The sequence below is a fragment of the Trachinotus anak genome, unplaced genomic scaffold (assembly GCF_046630095.1).
Source record: "Trachinotus anak isolate AG129_WGS33_773 ecotype Australia unplaced genomic scaffold, CSIRO_AGI_Tana_v1 ptg000014l, whole genome shotgun sequence".
Lineage (NCBI taxonomy): Eukaryota > Metazoa > Chordata > Actinopteri > Carangiformes > Carangidae > Trachinotus > Trachinotus anak.
Window position 1 is genome coordinate 17,322,501 of NW_027273865.1, and position 10,368 is coordinate 17,332,868.

Here is a 10,368-nt window from a genome sequence, read left to right on the forward strand (position 1 = left end):
ACGGAAGTGCAGAGGGAGGAAAGGAAGCCAGGAGAATGAGAGAAAAGAGAATGAAGATGGAACAGGTTCAGATGTAAATGTACTACGAGGCGGGGGAAGAGCAATATGTTGAGAATGTGGTGAGGAAATGATAAAAATAGATTATACAAGGGAGAGAAAGAAACAGCAGAGGGGTAGGGCTCAGCAAGATAATTCAAAATTTGCATATATGCGCTTGTACACTGTAGGTTGACATGGTTTTCTGGTATGTAGGGATATCCCAAATATGATCTTATCAATGCCAATATGGCTTCTTGAATTGAACTGTTAGTTAGGGGAGAGGGGCTGTACAAGATAAGCAGCTTTATAAATAAGAGAAGGTAGAGGAGAAAGGGAAAAAGACAAGGATTAAACAGGAGGAGGAGGAGAACAAGGAGAGGAGATGTGAAGATGACAGGCAGGAGTAAAGAACAAGGTGGAGAGGTAGAAGAAAAGCAATAGAGGGGACAACAGAAGAAGAAAGAGTGGGATGTGTGGAGGATTGCTCAGTGTGTATTGAGCTCCAAGTGTATTGTGCTGTGAGATCCCCAGAAAGAAAACATGGTCGTATGCATAATAGATGACAACACATAAACACACACACACATGCACAATGCATGTTTATTTTTGTGCGTGTTTGTTGTGTGACTTCTCTTCCCCAGTTTAAATGGCTGAAAAAAAAATGATCCTGACAGCAAGCCAGATGATGTGCTCAGCTGAACAAATACGTCAACACACAAACTCATAGTCAACGAGTCACAAGAGATTTTCATGGGAGCATCCTGTGACCTCCCATTGATAGTCGTATGTCTGTGAAGACAATATGAATTTACTGAGAATGTGGTGCGTCTCTCTTTTAATTCTGTGCAATGGATGGATTCATGTGTCAGTCATGCTAAAAAGTTGATAGTTCTGCCAGCCGCCCACCCAGGAAAAGCATCTGGAAAGATGTGAATACTCATCTACCCTAAAACAGTCCTAAAAAAATGCAACAGTTTGGGTTGTGTTTGGCAATATTGTTCAGCAAATACTTAGGACTGGACTGAATTTTAAAAGCCAGTGTTTCATATGCTAACATCTAAACACAATTGGGATTTGTGCTGCAAAAGATCTCTCAGTCTCAGTTTGTAAAGGTCAGTGGCACTGCATATTCAGCTGGTTAAAAGCACTGCTGTCGTTTTGTGTATTCAATAAAAGCCTTCAGCCCACCACCCTTGTATCATCAAACAGAGTGATTTTGGGATATGAATTTTAATGTAGAGAATTCAAGCAGTGATTATTTTACTCTCACATGACTCCCACTTTGTAATATTACTGAAGTGTACTAATGCTTTTACACTGATCCCAGTAAATTTGCACAGACTCTTAATAATAAAAATAATTATTGAACGATGAAACACTGCTGAATTTACGAGTGGTAACAGCACATCTGTCAGACACATGCAAACGACAGCACTTAAACGGATTTAAACTTCTGCTTCAGGACAAAAGAATAATCGTTAATAGGCAGTGAGAGCATGTGATGCAAATGAGGGAGCAGTGATTATATTTATATCCATGTTAAAAATTAAACATGATAGCAAGCGAAACTGGCTGACATTTAGTGATACATGGCCTTGTAAAAGTTAATTGTGTTGCAAATCAAAGGAGTGTGTGTGTGTGGGTGCCCAGCAGTAGCTGCAGAAAAAGAAGCTATAATAAGATGCTGCAGATTTACCACTTAGCCTTAATATATAACGTTCATATTATATATAGTCCCTGTCAGCTTTCTGTCGTTCACCATCTTTACCTGCATCTGATTAGTAGTACAGAGCTGGTGCATAGAGCATCACACAAAGGAAATGGGTGAAACTGCTGGAAAAAAAAAAAAAAAAGGCAAAGTTCCATTAGTCATTACCTTTGAACTACTGTGTTACATTCTTAAAATTTCCAGGGATTGTTTAGATTTCTTTAACTTTAAAAATGTTTGGCCAACAGTTGCATATTTGCCAAGTTACGGCTTGCTGAAAATTGTATTAAAAATCTTTGGTGCTTTGGAGACTGCTATTTCTTCACTCTAAAGCACATCAGAGATTTAAAATTCTATACATAATACTAATGTTATGGTACTGTCTTACCAACTAGATGCGTGAATATTGTCCATGTATGAGAAACCCAAAACCATCATACCATGGTAAAGAGTATTTAGTTTTAAATAGAAAAGACTACTGCTGATTTCAATGAAGCAAACAAACTGCTCCAAACCAGATATCCCAATCAGAATATTGGCCTGTTTCAGATTTTGTAAAACAACACCAAAGGAGTGTATTACTGTTTGAGCCAGGGGAACCCACTCTGTGTGTGTGTGTGTGTGTGTGTGTGTGTGTGTGTGTGTGTGTGTGTGTGTGTGTGTGTGTGTACCTTGCATCAGAATGTTAAACTTTTTTTGTCTCATTTCCAATTACTGATGGAAACTTGACTGAACGTGATTTGTTAGAAGAGTTGATTTGTTTTACAGATAGTACTGTAGCCAGCCTGGCCCGACACATTTTGTTATACAGACTCCATGTTGTGTTGGTGGACGATAAGGAACGAGTAGGGGAGATTTATTCTCTCAAAGGCTCTATGTGTGGAACACAATAATATGAGTGGAGCAACTTCTCATGACCAGCTGAGCCTGACATGGACTGAGCGCAACTCATGCCATTACGTTCACCACTCTCTATCTTCCATTATGTTTATAAAATACATCACACTTTAATTGTATAGTTACAATTACTATCCCTGTTTTATGAAACAACATCTAAACATGAACATAAAATGGATATGCTATGTTTATGAAAAAAGAAATTAGATTACAAAATAACAAAGAAGGTACCTGAGCATAAGACAATAATATCTGGACATCACCTTTAAAGGAGAAAAGGGGAGAGCAGCTTGAGAAACCATCTCTGTGCTCTATTAGCCTAGCTTGAGATCAGTAAACTAGCTTACTACACAAAAAGTGTTGTACATGATAGAAATACATACACACTCTGAAATAACCACTACAACAACAAGGAACAGCATTTGTGACATGTACAAAGTGGAATTTACACCTGCTTCTAGCACTTTTACTACAGTAGGTTATCACACGCTATTGACAGGAGAACTTGCCACAGGTCTTAACTCTCCTCAGCTTGACACCGACTGAGGAGAAGAGCCCTGGTACAGCCAGGGTAGAGTAATTCCTTGAAAGTACAATCGGTGATGAGGTGGATCAGTCCAGATACAAGCAGTGGGTATCCGCAGACAGAACTTCACTGACAGATCATATTGAGAGTCGGTGGGAATTTATACTCGCAGATAAAATTGCACAACATAATTTCATTGCCAAATACCAAAGCGGGTATTTAAAGAATTTAAAAGAAAACATGTCAGAGAACAAATGTATTTTGCTTTTGGATTTTGCTGAAAATGATTCATTCCTTGTGCAGAATTCAATGTAGCCTTCATCCATTTGCAGTAGACATGAGAAAAAGGAACAAAGATGGAACCAAATGCAGCTCTCTCTGCGTAATAAGTGATTGTCTTAAGCATGACATTGTGGCTGTGCATGCATTCTTGAAAAAAAAAATCTACCATGTGTGTCATTTACATCCCCAGCTGTCAAAGACCATTTACTTCAGTGATGGTTCAGCAGCCAAAGACAAAAACAACAAAAATTTCACAAATCCTATGAAGCATGAGGAAGATTTTTGACTCTTGGCTGAATGACATTTCTTTGCCACTTCTCATGGTAAATCAGCCTGTGATTATACTGGAGGTTCTGTAAAACGGTTAGCAGCTGGAGCAAGCTTACAGGCGGTCACAGGTGATCACATACTAACTCCATCAGATCTTTTTTCATGGGCAGTATCAAAAACATTCATTTCATCTGGGTTGGCAAAGAGGAAGTTACACAGAGTGGTAAAACACTGCAGACAAGATTTTCTGGGTCAGCCACTATCCCGGGAAAAAAAGAGACAACCACTCATTTGTTCCAGTCATGCCCAGGATAGAAGGGTATCAGGTGGCCCTAGTTTCATTGTGGATTTGATGGGAATTGTTCACAAGTGATCGAACAAACTGCTTGGGCATCAGGAGTCTGTCTTGCAGGCACAGTTCCTGGGAAATATGTGATACAAATGGGATAAAAATCCACAATAGTAATGGATAGGAAGCAAGTCACAAATGTCATGTTGGCCATAAACTGACAAATGGAGATCCACAGATGTGTCAGAGCATATCCAGAGCAAGTTGTGTGCATGTGCACATCACTCCATATTTTGGGGACATGACTACACAACTCAAATCAAAAAATACATGTTTGTGGATAGTGAAATATTCATGGATCATTGTACATATTTGTGGATTGCTTTTTCTGTATTACAAAAAATAAAGTCTAATAAAAACTTCCATAAATGTAAGATCAAAAGTGGTGGATAGGCAACATCTGTACAACATCAGAGAAGGAACAAAATGTACAAGTAATATTTATGCCTCCTAATGGTCCCTCTAAGACTTTCAGTTGGCCCAGGAGAGAGGGTGTCTGTTGGGTAGGGCTGTCACTTTTTCAATATATCAAGTTCAAGCAAAGTATGAATAACACATCATTCATTTGAATGAATTTGAATGTGGAATTTAGCCCCCTGCTGGATCTCAAGGCAAACTACTTTGAATGATCCATTGCACTTATGGGCTGGAAATGTTGAACCAGTCATTATAGTTTGAAAATTAACTTTTTCCCCCACATGTGAACGAATGCTGAAATTTCAAAGTTGGGAGGTAGTGACAGCCTTACTGTTAGGTCCCTCTCGTGCATATCCTGAGGCCAACTGCGTACACCAGCACCAAGTTTGTCCGTTGTGAGTTAAACATGGTGTGTTTGACACAGAAAATACATTAAATATAGGTGTGGAATCATTCTTATGTCATTTTTAATTCCTCATAAATCCGAAATGTATTTCTTTCAGACAAGGTTTACATTGCAAGGTTGTACCTGCACCATGCAGTACTGTACTTTCAAGCAGAAGCCCAGGATACAGAGTAGTGTGAGTGAAGTGAGTCAAAGTACATTTCATTTAAAACATTTCAACACAGTATCTCAATAATGTTCTATTGAATATTTTTCACTTTTTAATGCCTCATAATTGCAAACTGCTCTCAGTGAGCTTTTAATGTTTCACTAAGCCTTACAAGTGACGCATAATGCAAAGTGTTAATGAAACACCCATTAAATCAATGGCAGTGTAGCATTTGCACAGCTATGGACACCTTCCCAGGTTTGTCTGTCAGCAGAAATGTATTTTCCCTCTGCAGATAGGGGAGAAAAGTGTTGTTGGATCAAAATCTTGTCCAGGTGTAAGGTTTTAGCTTCAGACTGGCCCTTTGACGGTTACATCGGCAGCTTTACGCTGAAGATGCTGATGCAGTGTACTTATTAGAGGGGAGGGTGAGAGGATGGTGAGATTCAAGAGTGCTGAATATGGAGACTGAACTATTTTAGGTGTTATAAACATAATGTGCTCTGTCGTGCCCTATTGGTTTATTGGCAGATTCAAGCTTTACACAAACAATGGTGTCAGGGGTAGCAGAGTGAAGTTTAGGATTGAAAAAGAAGGTTTTGTTTTAAAATGTCAAGCTGAACAATGCCCTGAGTCAGTGGCTTTTGGCATTTTCTTTTTGTTGCTGCTAAATGCTCAATTTATTACATTGTTGTAGGGTCGTGAAAGGGTTGGCTTGGCATCATGTTTGTCTAGTTTAGATGAGTTTATAGATACAGGTTTCATGTTGTATTTGTCAGGATGTGGTGAGGTTTTTCAAAGGGGATTCCTTTTTGTAGTTCCTTTCGATTGTATACAGCATAGCTAGGACTAACTACTAAATGCATTACTACTTTTCATTTCAAAGAATAACATCAGCTGCTCTAAAAACACTTGAGAATGCCATGTACTGCTAAACAATGCTTTATTTTGGTCATGCGCCCTTGGGAGTGCAGATGCAGACCAAAGTAGTGTCTTTTCCAGATAGGATTGGACGTTAACATACATGTATAGGTCAGATGAAATTGTGGCTAACATCAATGTCTAGGCAGTAGAGTGATTTTATGCCTCTTTGTCAGTACAATCTATGCACATTTTGCAGTGTAGTAAGAAGAGCTAGCCATTGTTTATCACTTGGACAAGCATTTAATATATTGTCATCCTGTTTTGTGTGCTGAATCCTTGTTCATGCTTTTCTTTTTCTTTCTGAGCAGGAGCTTAAAGTTACGCTCAGCGCAGCACCGTTTATTTTACAAGTTGAGCTGTTGATCTCACATCAACAGATTACTGTTACCAACAATCATCTACATCATAAATGATGTAGATTTTTTTTTTTCTTCCACTTGCAGTTGGTCAATTTGCATGTAAACATACCTAAATATGATTAAAGATGCAACCTTTTTAAGTCTACAAAGGTGTAGCTTTAGATGTTATTGTCTTCTAAAACAGGTCTGCGCCTCTCATTACTCACAGTAGTATGTCAGTGTATCCTTAAATGTAACTCTTGCTTTAAAATGGGCATCATCTTCCCTTAGAGGCATATTTGGCAGATGAGGTTGCTCTGAATATTTGTGTTTTGGTACTCTCTACCAAAACTGTCTACTCAATAAAACCTCCATGTGATGACTTTTCTATTGTAAAATAGTAATTTGTAGTTGTAGTGAGTCTGACTTCCACATGATGTAACCAAACATTTGGCCTAATGTAGGGGCCTTTAAAACTGCTCATTATAAGTTATGGCATACTGGGGTTAGTGCACTCGCACACAATGCTACAAGAAGTGATGTCTTTTTTGTGATCAATGAACTGAAATGACAAACTCCCATGTGTGCTTTTGGCCCAAGATTTTACTTGTAAATTCTTTATAAATGGACCAATATTTTGAAATAGTTATTGCTCATCATTCTCCTTTCTATCAGTGTCTCCCACTGTAACACAATCTACCAACTTGTTCCCATTAGATGCATAGTTACTTAGTTGTCTGTACAAATCAATATTTAGCTTATCATTTGGTGTTACACTGGAGAACCGCTGAAGGCATTTGTGCTGACACTTTATTATTTTTTGACCAATAACACTGGTCCAACACAGTGTTTCCACTCCCCACTCAATGAGCGATTTGAGAGTAGCACCAGGTTTCCCCCAGGAGGACTACTTACAATGTGACAGCTAATCATTTTAGCATGCTCACATTACACTACTAATGAGGCCTGTGGTGTTTGAGTTTAACAAAGAGGATGTTGGGTCAGCTGTGTGTGTGCCTTCCGTCACATTTTTACCATAAATCTTTAGTCACTTAGCGGAGTCACTTAGCAGAATGCAAATTTAATTATTTGTTTGAACAGGGAAATAAACAGCCCACTTCATGTGGTGTTGATGGTGATTCTGAATTCTGGAGCTTTTCCAACATGGATTCTGTGTTTCTTAGACAGTGGGCTCTCTGTGCTCTACTGAAGGGTTCACTGTTCATCACTATGTTAGTCTTGAATAACAGGATAAATGTGACCAAATAATGTGAGTTTTCCATCAGTTTCCCAGTAAGTGGCTATCTGTCATGGCCATCCCCTTACAAGTTAAGGTGGATGAAGTGATGCAACTGACAGAGGAAAAAAAAAAAAAGAAGAGGAGAAAATACAGTCTGTGGCCTTGTTCAAAAAATTAAATCACATGCACACACAGTGTTGAGCCTGTGACAAACAAAGTGCAAATGTTATCCAGAAAAAAACAACATATTTCTTCCAGCTAAACACATCTTTCTGCCAGAGGCTGAGAATATGGTGCAGCTGTAGCTAATGGGTGTTGATAAACTCCTATTGGAAATCTTCAGATCTTCATTTTTGCATCAGATATTACATCATTTTTTTCCTTTTTGTGTTTAGAACTCTCAAGCTGAGATATTAAAATGAATTTTGTGTCTATATCCAAAATTCCCACAGTTTTCAGAAATTACTCCCACAAGTTATGATGGTGAATTTTTTATTTTTTTATTATTGAGACAAACCGACAGACTGTAAAATGCAACTACTGAACAACTAATTTCTTTCTTTGTCTTTCTGTCCTCCTTTCTTTCAGACCCAGTGATCAAGAGGAAAGCCACACATATGAAGTAGAGAAAGACAAAGGAACCGATAAGAGAGAGAAAAAAAAGTAGCGGGGTATCAGTTAACCAAATCACGTCAATCATCACTGATATCATCTGACATCCTCACCTTCATCATCATCATTACTGTCATCATTAAATAAGTTTACAGGGTACAGAGTTCTACATTGAAAGTCAGAAAAGTTTGATGTGAAGAAAAATGCTGTATGACTGTATACGGCTACACCATCTGCATTGTTATCACCTTGGTCATGGTCACCTAGGCCTTCTGCACGTCATTACCACCAAGGAGTGCGTTTGCATGCTCATAACATGACTGATAACAGGTCACATCTCATGTACTGTTCTGTGTCTAAAGAGTTACATCTTCATGTGCGCCACACAGATATCCCTTTATATGAATGAGAATATTTCAGGTGCTTCATACGAGCATCGATCTCATTATCATGCTTTGACTCAGCCTCCACACTGGTTGTTGTAAATGGGATATGTGGGTCACAGGTGCCATCTCAGATCTGTACTTTCTGTGTGTGCATGGAATTGCATTCACTGCCATTCCCCTGTGTCATCATTGTTATTATAATCATGGTTGCTAAAGTTCCCCACAGAGATGCAAGTTGGTCGAAGAGAAACTAGACAGAGAGCCTTGAACTTTACGGCCCATCCCAGGATCACCCACCCAAGAAAGAAACACACCCAAAACAACACAAACGCTTTGTCTTCACTTCTCCTCTCCTGTGTTCCCCTCACCTTTTCTTTGGGCTTTATCTTTTGTATGTGTACATAAAGCAATTTCAAATCTTATAGTTTTGTACATGTAATTTTTATGGTGTGTGGATATTTTCTAATAAAATAAAACAAAAATGGATGACTTTCTCCTAGACTGGCTGCTTTGTTTTGTTTTGTTTTTTTAATCGCTTAGTTCCATCTTCAGTTGTGCTGCAGCTGTCTGACAGACAACGTGTAATTAACCGTGACAATTCTCAGTGAAGGTGAAGGTAAACATACACAGTGATTTCAAAAGTGAGGGAGAGTATCTTTGTGTTTCTCATCCATCTGAATTTCAACAATGAAATGTATATGTTGGAAAATACATTAACATATGGATAACAGCATAAGAACTGTACAAGTCAGTCACCTACTATATAGTTTTGAAGAATACCACAGAAAATTCGGTGTGACTCTTCTATGTTATTCGATCATATGACTGTTTTTTTCCCCAAAATTAAAAGACTTCACATGCATCCTAATTTTCACATTTTTACTTCAGTGTCAGGCTAAACTAAATAGAAATATCCTAATAAAACAGGGTGAATGCCAGACTTCCATAATGGGCAATTACAAGAGCTAATTACCATCATATGTAAATCATATGTATTCTAGTTAAAGCGTCGCTTGTGATTTGATGAACTCGCACAGAATTATCACCCAACTTTGTAGTTCCCTCCAGATCTACAGACCTTATAGCTTCACTGTCACAGCCCTTTTCAGTGTTGTTTCTGGCTGCAGCAAACAGCTGTCAGCTCTAAAAAAAAAAAACTGGCTGTCCACTGACTAGTTACCTGAGCATTTAGCAGCTATGGAGCCAGATATTTTACTCAGGAACTGACAGAGACCAGATGAGAGCTAAAAGCAGAGTGAGTGCTTGTGCTTAAATTCATCACGTATCCAGAGACATCGTTAGGTGTGAAAATCAGCAGCAACTTCTTCATGTAAATTTGTTAAAGTGATCAATTGTCAATGTTTAATTACATTTTATTTAACGTAGACCATCACAAATTTGCATTTACTAAATATTTAGCAATGCAGACCACAAAATATGAGATTAACTACGAAGATTACATATAGGACAGGTCTTCTAGTCAGGTTCAGTGGAGTACTGCAATGGTCATAGACTAAGACAACTGCAACTGGTAAATGAAATGATCAGCCTTTTACTAGATCTAACTGGCTACAGACTTTTTTTCTTTCATAATGCATTCCTTTGCTGATACATCAATATGAGGCCTTCCTGCACATGACTGGATGAATGCATCCCTTACTCGACCTTGTGCATCATATACTGTGCATGGATACATTGAACAGTAGTGCTTTTTAAAGAGGTGATTGCTTGCAAATTGCAAAGTCTTGTGTATCCCTCTTGTTTATCCCTCCAAGTTCCTGTGAACATAACCTAAATCTGTCTGCTTCCTCCCCTCCCTCCTCTCC

General features: G+C 38.5%; 1 protein-coding gene across 2 annotated transcripts in view; it reads left to right on the plus strand.

Annotated features, from left to right (window-relative positions):
* LOC139631550 (leucine-rich repeat and fibronectin type III domain-containing protein 1-like protein) overlaps positions 1–9,041 on the plus strand; it is a 166,353-nt gene extending 157,312 nt beyond the window's left edge. For both annotated transcript variants that reach the window (XM_071495789.1, XM_071495790.1), the window contains one exon: positions 8,133–9,041. The gene's annotated coding sequence lies outside the window, so the exon portion shown is untranslated. The remainder of the gene's footprint in view (positions 1–8,132) is intronic.
* Positions 9,042–10,368: the final 1,327 nt, after the last annotated feature.